At 34.4% G+C, this 12,265-nt stretch overlaps 1 protein-coding gene across 5 annotated transcripts in view; it reads left to right on the top strand.

The window, feature by feature from the left end:
- The window catches only part of LOC108965171 (neuroglian), a 132,149-nt gene that overhangs the window by 52,586 nt on the left and 67,298 nt on the right, over nucleotides 1-12,265 (top strand). The window lies entirely within an intron of this gene.

Here is a 12,265-nt window from a genome sequence, read left to right on the forward strand (position 1 = left end):
TTTTTATTTTTTTAATATATGTTTTTAATGTTCTTTTGTAATATATATATTTTTAATTTATTTCTATATTTTTTAGATTTTTTATAATTTTATATATAATATATATATTGTTTTTGCTATCAATTAACTTTATTTTTACTCATACCCATCCCCTTGTATTGCTAAAGCTATGCTAAAGGGTATATTGTTTTGCTTTTGCTCCATTTTATTTACGAGCACTCAGCCGCCTGGGGAATGCGTGTTGGAGTAAAAATAATAAAAATAAATAAATGATTTAGTAACAATAGCATAGCATAGTAGATTCTTTTAGCTCTTCTAGCGACGCGATTTATTTTTAGTTACGCTGTTGGCGCAAAACAATTTAGTGGCTGTTGTGGAAAATCTGCCTAAAGAATTCAATTTATATGGGAAAAACATATTTTTTTTTTGTAATTCTTAATTTTATTAATTTTTTTTTTTATTAACTTTCCACACATGTTACTTCTAATTTTGACGAGGGCCTAAAAAGTTAAATTGTTTTAGAAATTTCGTAGAATAAAAACTAGAAACATCTGGCAGTAATATACATGCAATTGTAACAGGTCAATTGAACAGCCCCCAATTCATGGATTTTTATTATCGTTTTCAGTGACGATGTTGCATTGCCTTGGTGAAATAGCACTTTCGTTTGCCTCAAGTGCGTTCTTCCTTTTCAAGTTAGTCAATACAAATTATTCCATGCACATCCCAAAATACAGACGGCATAACTTGAAAACCGACTGTTGGGGTTTTTCCACGTTTTAGAACGAGATAATCGTGTGCAGTCCACTTGTATGACTGTCCGATCGATTCGAAGTGAAATGATAGAACCATGTTTCATTCACTGTCACTTATCGATGCAAAAACTAGAGGTTTTTACGCTAGAACATCTCCAAACACTGATTCGAATCATCAACTCGTTTGTTTTACGTAAAAAGTCAGCTCGCGCGGCATCCACTTTGTACAGAGCTTTCTCAAACCCAAATATATTTAGCATGCTGTGTCCAAATCAAAATGGCGGTCCTGAAAATGGCTGCTAAAACTCATCCGATTCGTAGATGGATGATCACATTATTTCTTGGGAAAGAATTATCTAAAAGGAAAAAACAAAACGTTTTCATGTTCTGTATCGAATTAGCTATGGCCTCAAGCAGAATGAAACATTTTCAATTAAAAAAAAAAGAAAAATGGCGGACTTTTGAATTTTTTTTAACCCTTTTTCACTTTTAATTGTTTATAACTTTTTTTTAAATGATAATGAATATTGCTGGTTCTGTTTGAAGCCATAGCCAGACATCTAAAGAGTAAAATGCCGTTTGGTTCATATCGATAAGTGCAATGGTTTTGAAATGAGAGTGTCACCATGCGAAAAAACGTGGTTCGGAGAAAATTCAGTTTAAGCAAAAGGCACGCAGTAGCTGCCATCGAGGGCGTTCGAGCGACTGGATTTCCCGCAGCGCTCCTCACTCTTTATACCGTCATCTTGGTCTTGCTGAACTTCGGGACTAATTGTATACTATTTCTACGAGTATACAGTGGAACCTGGCCTTAAAATAGACGCGCCTTTTGAAGGTTAGGGCTAACTAAAAATCATATGGATTTAATTCTAGGAGCGCCACCTATGGGTCAGGCCTGGGATCTTTCAATTGACCTGTTTATTGAGTTTAATAACCAAGAGGATAAGTTAAATAATAAAAATTTTTTTAATAGTTAGAATTCGTTTCAGTTTTCTTAAAATTTACCATAAACCGGCACAAAGAAAAATTATTATCACTCTTGATTTATGTACATATATACCAAAAATTAAAAATAAAAAAAAGATTTTCCCCTACCGCATCACCCTGATTTCAATTGTCATTCTAATTGCAGCCTGATGTAGATATACATATTTTTGTAAGTGTAATAATAATTGTAATTAAATGTAAATATACCCTCATATACATATTAGGCTAAATTCTTATACATACATACATATTATATATTATATATTCAAATTAATCATCAATAACTGTGCTTAAGCATAATTTCAATATTTATATACCATGACTTTTCCGAATAAAATTAAACTACATAAAAATAAACACATATGTACATGTGTGTACAAGCGTTTATATCATTGCTTATTTAAAAAATTTAAAACATTTTTCGTTCAAAATGCGCTTAATTTGTTGTAAATATTTTCATGGCAATCAAAATGAGGTCATCTTGCTGACTTTTTACAGCTTTGATTTACTATTTCAATTTATTTTTGTCTGCTGTTGGTTTTCGTTCTTTATTCACAACATATTTTCATATCTTCAGCAGCTTTTAATTTTTAGAATTTGAAATAGCTAAAATATTTTAGATATTTTTACCATTTTTTATTTGGATTTTTCCTCCAATTCCTTTATAACTATAAATTTAAGACACTTCAGTTTTCTTTCTACTATGATATTCACAAACCCCAACAGAATCGATATTATAAATATACTTTTTGTATCATAAGTATATAGCCCTACTTTTCTTTGTAATAAAGTGTAATCCCTTTTGAGGTTCCCTACTGAAAAAAACAAAACAACAGAAAAAAAAAAAAAAAAACGGCTGGCCGCGGCTACCACTCAGATGGTCCATCCATTGATCATAAATTTTCCATAACCCGTTCGAGCAGTTCGACTGGTAACTGGCGAATGACATGCATCACGCATGTTTCAAGGCCTAAATCCAAACGAGATTGTCCGCTTAGACTTTTTATATCCCCACAGGAAAAAGTCTAACGGTCTGATATCTACCGATTTCGGTGGCCAATCGACCGGGCCAAAACGTGAAATTGTCTGCTCATTCTCTCAATAAATCCATTGATTAATGTTATGTGTGGAAAGTTTCGCAGTCTTGTCCAAATATTCGGTTATCATATAACGCAATAACGGTTACGCTTTCATCGGCATCGTATTTAAAAAATATGTACCGATGATTCCATCGGTCCACAAATTAGACCAAATAGCAGGTCCTGAATCTTTCCAGGTTGCTATTCGTTCCAATTACGGCACTTTTGCGTGTTTACATACCCATTGAGCCAGAATGGACCTCGTCGCTGAACAAAATTTGGCTCGAAAACGTCTGATATTCTTGGAACTTTTCAAGAGCCCATAGAGTGAAGCGATGTCCAAAGGGGAAGGTCGCGCGGCTGCTCGATTTAAGATCTGGACGTAAAATGCGTCAAGCCGTTCCATACGTCAGTCCGAGTTGCTGCGAACCACGCCAAATCGGCTCTCTATGGCCTTCGTGTAAACTCTTTGCTACGGGTGCTACAATTTCTTCACTCTTTTCGGTCAAATATTATCCAATAATAAATGAGGTCTCAAGATGGGTGATGGATTTGGAGGGAATAGTATGATCAGTAGACCGACTATGTTGATCATAAGTTGAGCGAAGCGAGCGAAATGCGTTCTTTTCGTGAATTTTCGTAACGAAGTTGAACGATGTGTAAACTTTGTTTAGGCCAAAGATTTTCCATGATGAAATGCCAAACAATACTGTAGAGAGAAGAAGAAGGTTACTAACTGAATTACTACAATATTGGTATTATTTGGGATCAGGGTTGCCAAATTTTATTTAAAAATTGTGTTTATTAAAATTTTGAATTTAATTTTTTAACCCCCATATAAGGCTAAAATATTTTTTTTTTTTTAACTTTTAATCCGGTATTTTAGTTTACAAAAAAAATTAATTCAAATGTTAATTCAATTATTTTTAATGCTTTATTTGCAACCATGTTGTAGCTTATATTTTTCTCAACTGCATATCAAGAGACAGTAGACAGTTTACCGTTGCTGGTTTTTAATCTCCGATTAACTGTGTATGACATTTATGTTGCCTCCATTTAAAAGCATATTTCGCTTCCCACACACATATTTCCTACGCACTTCTTTCGCCATTCGCAATTTAATAAGCACTTTAGCCCCATTAAGATCTATCTGCTGTGCGTCCAACTTTGCAAGCTTATCTGTGCCACATCGCGAAATTATTAATAGATCCGCCATACTAACCATTACTGTCACATTTACAAGCTCTACAAGCTGCACAAGTGCGTGGTGCAGGCTCGTATATTTCACAGTTGACCGAAAAAAGCAGCAAAACAATTTCATATCTTTTTTGATTTTTATTTTTCAATTTCAAATTCACGGTCACAAAAGTTGCAACGCATTAATATTTGCACGATGTCTGGCATAATTTGTTGGTTTACCGTGAAGAGCAGACCATCGTGCGAACTGCAGCAAGGGGAACACGGTGTAGATAAACACATTTGGCTCGCTTGCCGCTGCGCCCACTGTACTACGACAACACACATGCCACACAAATTTCGATTAATCGCCACCACTGCTGCTGCTGATGCTGCTGCCACCGGCGACATGTTGCACATTGCTGCGGCTGTTGATTTTCGCCATCAAATTGCTGGCAGCGGCGGGTACTTGAGAGTACAATGCCGGCAACAACAATAACGACTACCGACAGCGTTCTACGCTTGGTGCAGCATGAGAAATCTGATTTGCTGAAGTGTTGCACACACTCTGACGCACGCTCACACTTTCCATATATACCCGCTGAGTGATGTAGTGATTTTGTTGTTGTTGTTGTTGTAGTTGTTGCTGCGGCATTTGCAGTTACTTGCCGCTGATTATTATTTTATTGCACTTGTGATTAAGTCAAGTGGCTGCAACATCATCAGACAACTGCAACAGCAGCAACAACAGCCGGCGCAGTGTCTGAATGCAGTCGATTTGTTAGCGTTGCAACACATACTCACCCATACTTACATTATGTGCCGAAGTACACGTGTAACGCGCAGTGTGTACATATTTATCTGCCATCGTGCTGTCATGAAACAAGTGGCAGTTGTTGCGGTTTTTGCATTGCATGCCAGACGCAGCCGCGAAAAACTGGCGTGTGGAGAGTTTGGGCGTCTTTAGAGAGAAAAACGCGCATTCTTGTTGCTTGTGCCGCCTGCCAACGTGACTTTTACAAATTGGCAGTGCTACAAGAAAATTGCACTTGCACATACTTCATGTGAATATCAATCTGGGATGTGTTAATACATATATATATATACAGCTGGTCTATATATATATGCGCTCATTAATATTTAATCTGATAACTTCTTGAAATTTAATGTCAAATGCAATTTCTAAGCTACAGACAAATTATATGACTGCTAAATACGCTGCGAAGCTGTTAGAACATGCTTGAAACGTATATATTTCTGAAAAAAATAATAGTAAATTTTCTACGCGAATTCTCGGTATCAGTTGTAAGCCTTTTACCATTATTCGAATCCACTTTGCCATATCTGGCTAATACCTAGTACGATTTCAATAACTTTTCGCCCACTAATGCTTTATAATTTAAAAATTGTGACCCGATAATCATAAAATGTTTTTAGTTAAGCTTGTTAAGAAATTGTATAGACGATGAAAAATTGTACCCACTCCTTATCTTTATATCCTAATTAGGGTATATTTAGGTTGTCAAAATGTTTGTAACACCCAGAAGCAAACGTCGGAGACCCTATAAAATGTATACATAAATCATATTAACATGTCTTCTTCTTCTTTCACCAATTCGAGATACCAAGTGCAGCCAGACCCTTCTCCACCTGATCTATTCCTTTGCTTCCCCCGGCGGGTACTGCGTCGTAGGGATGGTAAACTCGATTCCGATTCTACTCGAGAATCGAGTTTTCTCGTAAAATAATCGATTGTTCGGAATCGATCTTCAGTAGTCGCAGTCGATTAATAATCGATTCTTGACATTCCACTAGTGACTAGTTTCAAGTTATACATACCTCAGTATATACAGTAATAAACCTTTGCTTTGTTTGCATACATATACTCAACTCTAGAAAATCTTAGGGTGTTGTGTAATACTTTTTTTGCTACTTTCATGGTAATTAGGGTGTTGTATTAGCATTTAAGCTACATATAAATTTTAAATATGCTTCTGTTTTTAAGATCTGTCCCGGAAAATGTATGGTTTTCTTAAACTGACAATTATCTTAATGATCTTTTACTTATTTGAAATTTATTTAAAAACCTATTTTATTAAACGTGTTTAAACAACTTGAATTTAAAAAAAAAATTATATGAAATGTAATGTTCTTCGTACATTATTTATAGACAAAAAAATATAATTGTTTTTAACTATTTTTGTGTTTTATTTAATCGATTTGAATTATTCATTCAATTTATGCCATGTGATTTAATAAATAAATTTTTGTCCTTTTAATTTAAAATCGATTAAAATCGAAAGAATCGATTCTTGCGCTCGATTAATCGGTTCTTAGAATCGAAAAATAAAAAAAAATAATCGGAATTGAGAATCGATTCTGTAAACAATCTATCCATACCTACTGCGTCGAATACTTTCAGAGCTAGAGTATTTTCATCCACTCGGACGACATGACCTAGCCAACGCAGCCACTGTCTCTTAATTCGCTGAACTATGGCAATGTCGTTGTATACCTCATACAGTTCATCGTTCCATCGAATGCGATATTCGCCGGTGCCAAGAACCATAAATCTTGCGCAGAACCTTTCTCTCGAAAACTCGTCGACTCATGAGATGTGTAATCGTCTATGCCTCTGCACCATATAGCAAGACGGGAATAATGAGTGACTTATAGAGTTTTGTTTTTGTTCGTCGAGAGAGGATTTTACTTCTCAATTGCCTATTCAGTCCGAAGCACCAATAGGACCTGTAGGCAAGAGTTATTCTGCTTTGGATTTCGAGGCTGACATTGCTGTTGGTGTTAATTCTGGTTCCAAGATAGACGAAATTATCTACGACTTCGAAGTTGTGACCGTCAACAGTGCCGTGTGTCGCGAGTGCGACGTCTATTTGTTTGATGACAGGAGATATTTTGTCTTGCACTCGTTCACTACCAGACCCATTTCCTTATCCAGTCTGAAGGTAGCAGGACTAACGGCGCGTATTATTTTATTTATCTGTCTGTCTGTATATACGCAACTCGTATCTTAGTTTTTGAGATATCGTTCTGAAATTTTGCACGCGACCTTTTCTCTCAAGAAAGCTACTCATTTGTCGGAATCACTGATATTACAGCATGTAGCTGCCATACAAACTGAACGAATCAAATACTTGTATGGAAAGCTTTGTCCTTTGACATGATATTTTATTGAAACTTGGCATGGGTTGTTATCCAGGGCAATAGTGTAATCTCTGAAGAAATTATTCAGATCGCATGACTTTAGTATATAGCTGGAATACAAATTGACCGATTGAAATCAACTTCTTGTAAGCATTGTATTTGTATATTGTATTGGTATTAGCTTCAGTGTCACTCTTTTTTTTCTCGTGGCTTTTTCGAGTAAAATTGTGTTTGCTACAGTTTACTTGTTTGAGTCTGAAATTCGCCAAAGTGCATTTTTCGACGACCAAACGAAGTGGTTAGCTTAAATGACTAAATGAAAGTTTTCTACTTCATCTTCTCAATGTAATAATGAATCTTAATAAATGACAGGTCGTCCAAGCCTCAGGTTAATGAGGAAATCAGTCAAGTTGCTGTTCAGTGCAACTGAACCGGATTTCCCCTTTTCTTTGAGTTGTTAGTTTTGCTTTATGTGGCGAATATGTTTGATGAAGCGCCTGTGAAAGTACTTTTTTTGCTTTTATAAACTATAATTAATTTGACTTTATTTGTGATTTTCAGTTCACAACTTCTACTACGAAGCTGTAAATATCTCGATAATGCAATTATTGCCGGAATGCAACGCTAATAACACTTACAGCAAGCATACGTCAATAATTTAACCGCAACTCGTTTTGAAATTTCTTCCGTCTGTTTATACTCACAAAAGTGCAATATCGACGCCGGCTTTGTATTAGTCTTTAAAACTGGACAAGCTTACGGCATACTGACCAAATAGTAGGATTTGATACTGTGGAAAAATGTTTAATGTAGATATTAAACAAATATTGAGTTCATTGTTTAGTAGTAGTTGGATACGATCATGTGATAATTTTCCTAATCAAACTGAAGTTTATTATTTTTTTTTGCATACAAATTTAAAATGAGTATTTATTGGGTATTGTCACCTAAAATGCAAAACAACTTATCAGCAAAAAATCGAAACTGATTTGCTTTATTGCTTACGATTTACTGTATCATATTACATACATGTATGCATCAAATTTTAAGCTTCCGCTATCAGGTATAACCAATATATAACTGTTATCATAACCATTTTGTAACCAAAACTGAAATTTTATTTCAATATGAGTGGTCTCTATTACATCATTTTTCTTTCGTCTGTAAACTTATGACAAGTAATGTTACGTTATTTTGCATTTTGGGTGACGATACGTGTGATGAATATAAAAAAATAAATTCGTTTAGTAAAATTTATTAAAACCTTTTTTTTTTTGTTTGGTTTAAGTTAAATAATAGTATGACTTCCTCATTGAAATCACCTTATCTGTAATGTTTCTCTCAGATTACTTAAATTTTTCGATAACGCACTGTATACCTTTTTAAGACCCAATATATAAGAGCAATAGCAATTTTCAAAGTCATGGTAAACTATTTACCGGTCAACATATCAGACAACTTGCCAACAACAAACACGTTATGTACACCGTAAAGTCATCGTCTTCGTTCAGCCGGCGAGATGTTACCCAATAAACTATTTGGTTATTGCTCTGTTAGATCAGGCGATTGAAGCGATATTTAATAAAATCAACATTTTATATTAATCGAATAGTAAATTTTTAATAACTGTCCTCTTTAACTTTTGTAATTTCGGATGAGGTGAACCTTTATTTAAGGGGTTGCATGGATTTCATGGGGTAAAAACAGAGTTTTTCAAAAATTTTTTTTCTCAAATAAAAAAATGAAATATTAGAATTTTTTATTGTTACAAACATACACTATTAATAAAGAAATTACCCCTCAGATAAAAGATGCACCCGCGTCCAAGTTGCAAATTTAGGACAATATTTTTGAGATGTAGTAGAATTTGATAAGATAATAAAAAAATTATAATTTTTTGAAACCCGTAAACACATGTAACCGCTTAATAATATTTGGGAAAACTGGAATTCGAACACATTTCGAAATCACAAAAAAAAAAAAAATATAAAATCTCAAATTTCAAACACCGAGCTAAGTAACATTCCTCTTTTAAAAGATATTCCTTTAAAATTAAAAAAGTCGGCATGTAGTATTAGAGTCTATTGGTAACAAAGAAAAACAATGATTTTTACTTTATACTCAGATTATTATGTATTTGAGAATTACATAAATAAAATTTTGTTAAAACAACGTAGAGAATTATCGAGACTAAACTAGACCTACTACATAAAACTGAATTGGCCGCCAACAAAGAGGGCTGACTGGTAAAACCAGCTCTTGTCATACTCATCACCTATTCATGACCATGTAGCAATGGCAGTATAGTGTGTATGAAGGTGATCATAGAAGGTGGTGGGGGACGCAAAGGTGTGGTACTCTTATCCATTGGCAGCTTAACGAGCGCCAGCATCGCCAGTCTCTCACTATATTCTCCGTGCGGTTCGCAAGAACAACTTGTCTGCCTTTGAATATTTTATTAATGACAGCAGAGTTCTTCGTTTTATGTGTCGAGCCAATACAAGAATTGTACACAGACAGAAAACAAAAAAGAAAAATAAACATGAATAAATAATAAAAGCAATAAAAACTGAGAAGAAGCGAACGATGGAACTACAAAACTACGAGCCAATAAACGGCGGCGAACTGAATGAAGTTAATTCGGAAAAGGTTACGTAATACGTTTACGTGTTTATATAACATGCTTGGACGGAAGACAACGGGTTGGCATTTATGGTTACATATTTGCATACATACATACAAACATTCTGATCTGCCGTGTTTAGCTTGATGTGAAAATTCCTTTACATAATCTGCCGCCTTTTGTCGTAACATGCTTGTCAATTACGTAAACTGAAGTAGCAGTTATTTTGCTCTTTTCCTCAATCCATACACGTTTATTAAATATGCTTTTTTATGTATTCATCACAAACGCCATTCACTTATTTAGATTGCCGCCGCATAATGGTGACCACAAAAACCGTTGGAAAAGCGCTGCGTAGCGGTCGAAAGGCCGTCCAACTAACGACAATATCAACTAGTGGTGCCGCAGTGTGTACACTCGACTATGTATGTATGTATGCAGTTCGTTTTTGTGGTACACGAGAAACTTGAAACGTTGTTTTTCCTTTTTCTTTACCTTCTCTAACTCGCTAGTCCACGAAATGCAGTTCATGGAAAATTCAATGTTGCAATTTATGCGTATGTAGTGATATTCGCGTATGTATACTCTCATTTGGCGGCAATCTAAACGCCGTAAAACGTCAAACATCAACAACCACAACCGCAGCTACAACCACAGTCACGGCAAAAGATTAATTTCCCAATTTACGACAACTCGTCACGAGTTGCGAATGTAAACGAATTCGTACAGTTACCTGAAATGGGTTACTAGCAGTGAATTCTAAGGCTGAGAACATAGCAGAGCGATGTGTAGTGCGTTGCAGTATGAACAGAGATGTTATACCTAAAAATAAATCTGGATTGTTGTATTTATGGTATTCTTATTTCCATGTTTTATTATTTTATAAGATTTGTTGATTTTGACTTAAGTTTTCGGAAATATTATGACTTGTTGAATATCGAAAGCGTTTCTAAAAATTTTACCTAAATATAAAATTTCTTAGCTGTTTTCAAGACGAGTTCTTTTTTTAACGATCCAAACAGGGTTAAATCTCCGAATAATAACCTTTTTAAGGATGAAATCTAATTTAATTCCGCTAGCGTAAAACCGGCTGTTGTGAAAATGGCATGACAAGTGCTCTTATAGACTATCTATAACGTTCTTTTATACCAATGCCAGTGTAGCGGTCAATATATAAAAATTGCCATAGCAATCGATTCATTTATGACTAATCTTCAAAGTTGGTGTTTTTGCTCTACTATGTGTTTAGCCTTGCTCACTTTCCAGCACCGCAAAGCTATTATCTTGCAATATTGGTTTATTTACTTTGCTAATGGCAATTGCCAATCTAGTACATGGATGTTCCTGCACTCAGGATGCGACAGTGAATTTGCCAATCAAAAGCGTAAATAGATACATTTTCAGTGTCTCTCTATAGTCTTAGTTGAAGTATGTGACATTGGAGGAGAGCTGTAGACAAAAACTTTTTTCCAATATGTTATTGACCTGTCGCTAGTTCATCTTTTAGTATATCAATTTCCATTAGTCAATGTCAAAGTTGCTAAGGTTTGTGTTGTTTTATGCACTGAAGTTAGATTAGCTTGGGTGTGAATTTAAAGTGGGTGTGGACTATTTTAACTCAACCGTTGTTAAATTCAGTTTTTTATTTCTAGAGTACTTAATAGTTTAGGGAAATTTGAACTTTTTTCTGTCTTTAAATATTAATGAAAAAATTTTCGGATTTGGTGTGTTTCAGAGGTACAATGGAAACGGTTATTTTTACGATTTTTTTAATATAAACAATTGTTTCTTTCAAAAATATAATATGTCATATCAAAGATACATACATATGTTTCCTGAAATTTTGATATAAAAATGTTGAAAAATCAGCCGTTGAGACCTCATGGCCCTAGGTGTCTCAAAAAAAAGTACTCTCGCTGTGAACAGCATAACTTATTATTGGTTCAACTAAAATTTTAAATCCGAAGTTATTCCGTTAAGACATATAATAAATCTTGTGTTTGAACGATTTTAAAACGAAATTAAATATCATTTTTTCTCAGACACTAAACAAAAAATCTCATTTTTTGATTAAATTTCCGAGATTTATTGGCTTAAAAAAATAAGTTGTAATAAAAAAATATAAAAAATCCTTCGTTCAATAACTAGATAATTGTAGTAGATAGTTATTTTAAAGATGTGTACACAGTTCGATCAGTCCATAACTTTTCAAGAAATCGTATCTACCGACTTTAAAAATGGAGTTTTGAGAAAAACGCATTTAAAGTTTTAAGTTGAAACCAACGTGGCCTGATTGGCGGAACTTCCGAAGGGTCTATCTCTAAGAATTTTACTGGAATCGATTTAAAATTTTGGGAGATTAATTTAAACATATTGATTGTAATATTAACACTAGATTGCCTAAGCAAGTCATTTTGACTGCTTTCGAATTTCAATTTAAAAAATAGCGATTTAAATAATGATATAGCTTCTAATAATTTGGG

Source organism: Bactrocera latifrons, unplaced genomic scaffold (assembly GCF_001853355.1).
Source record: "Bactrocera latifrons isolate USDA-ARS-PBARC rearing strain unplaced genomic scaffold, ASM185335v1 scaffold_136, whole genome shotgun sequence".
Lineage (NCBI taxonomy): Eukaryota > Metazoa > Arthropoda > Insecta > Diptera > Tephritidae > Bactrocera > Bactrocera latifrons.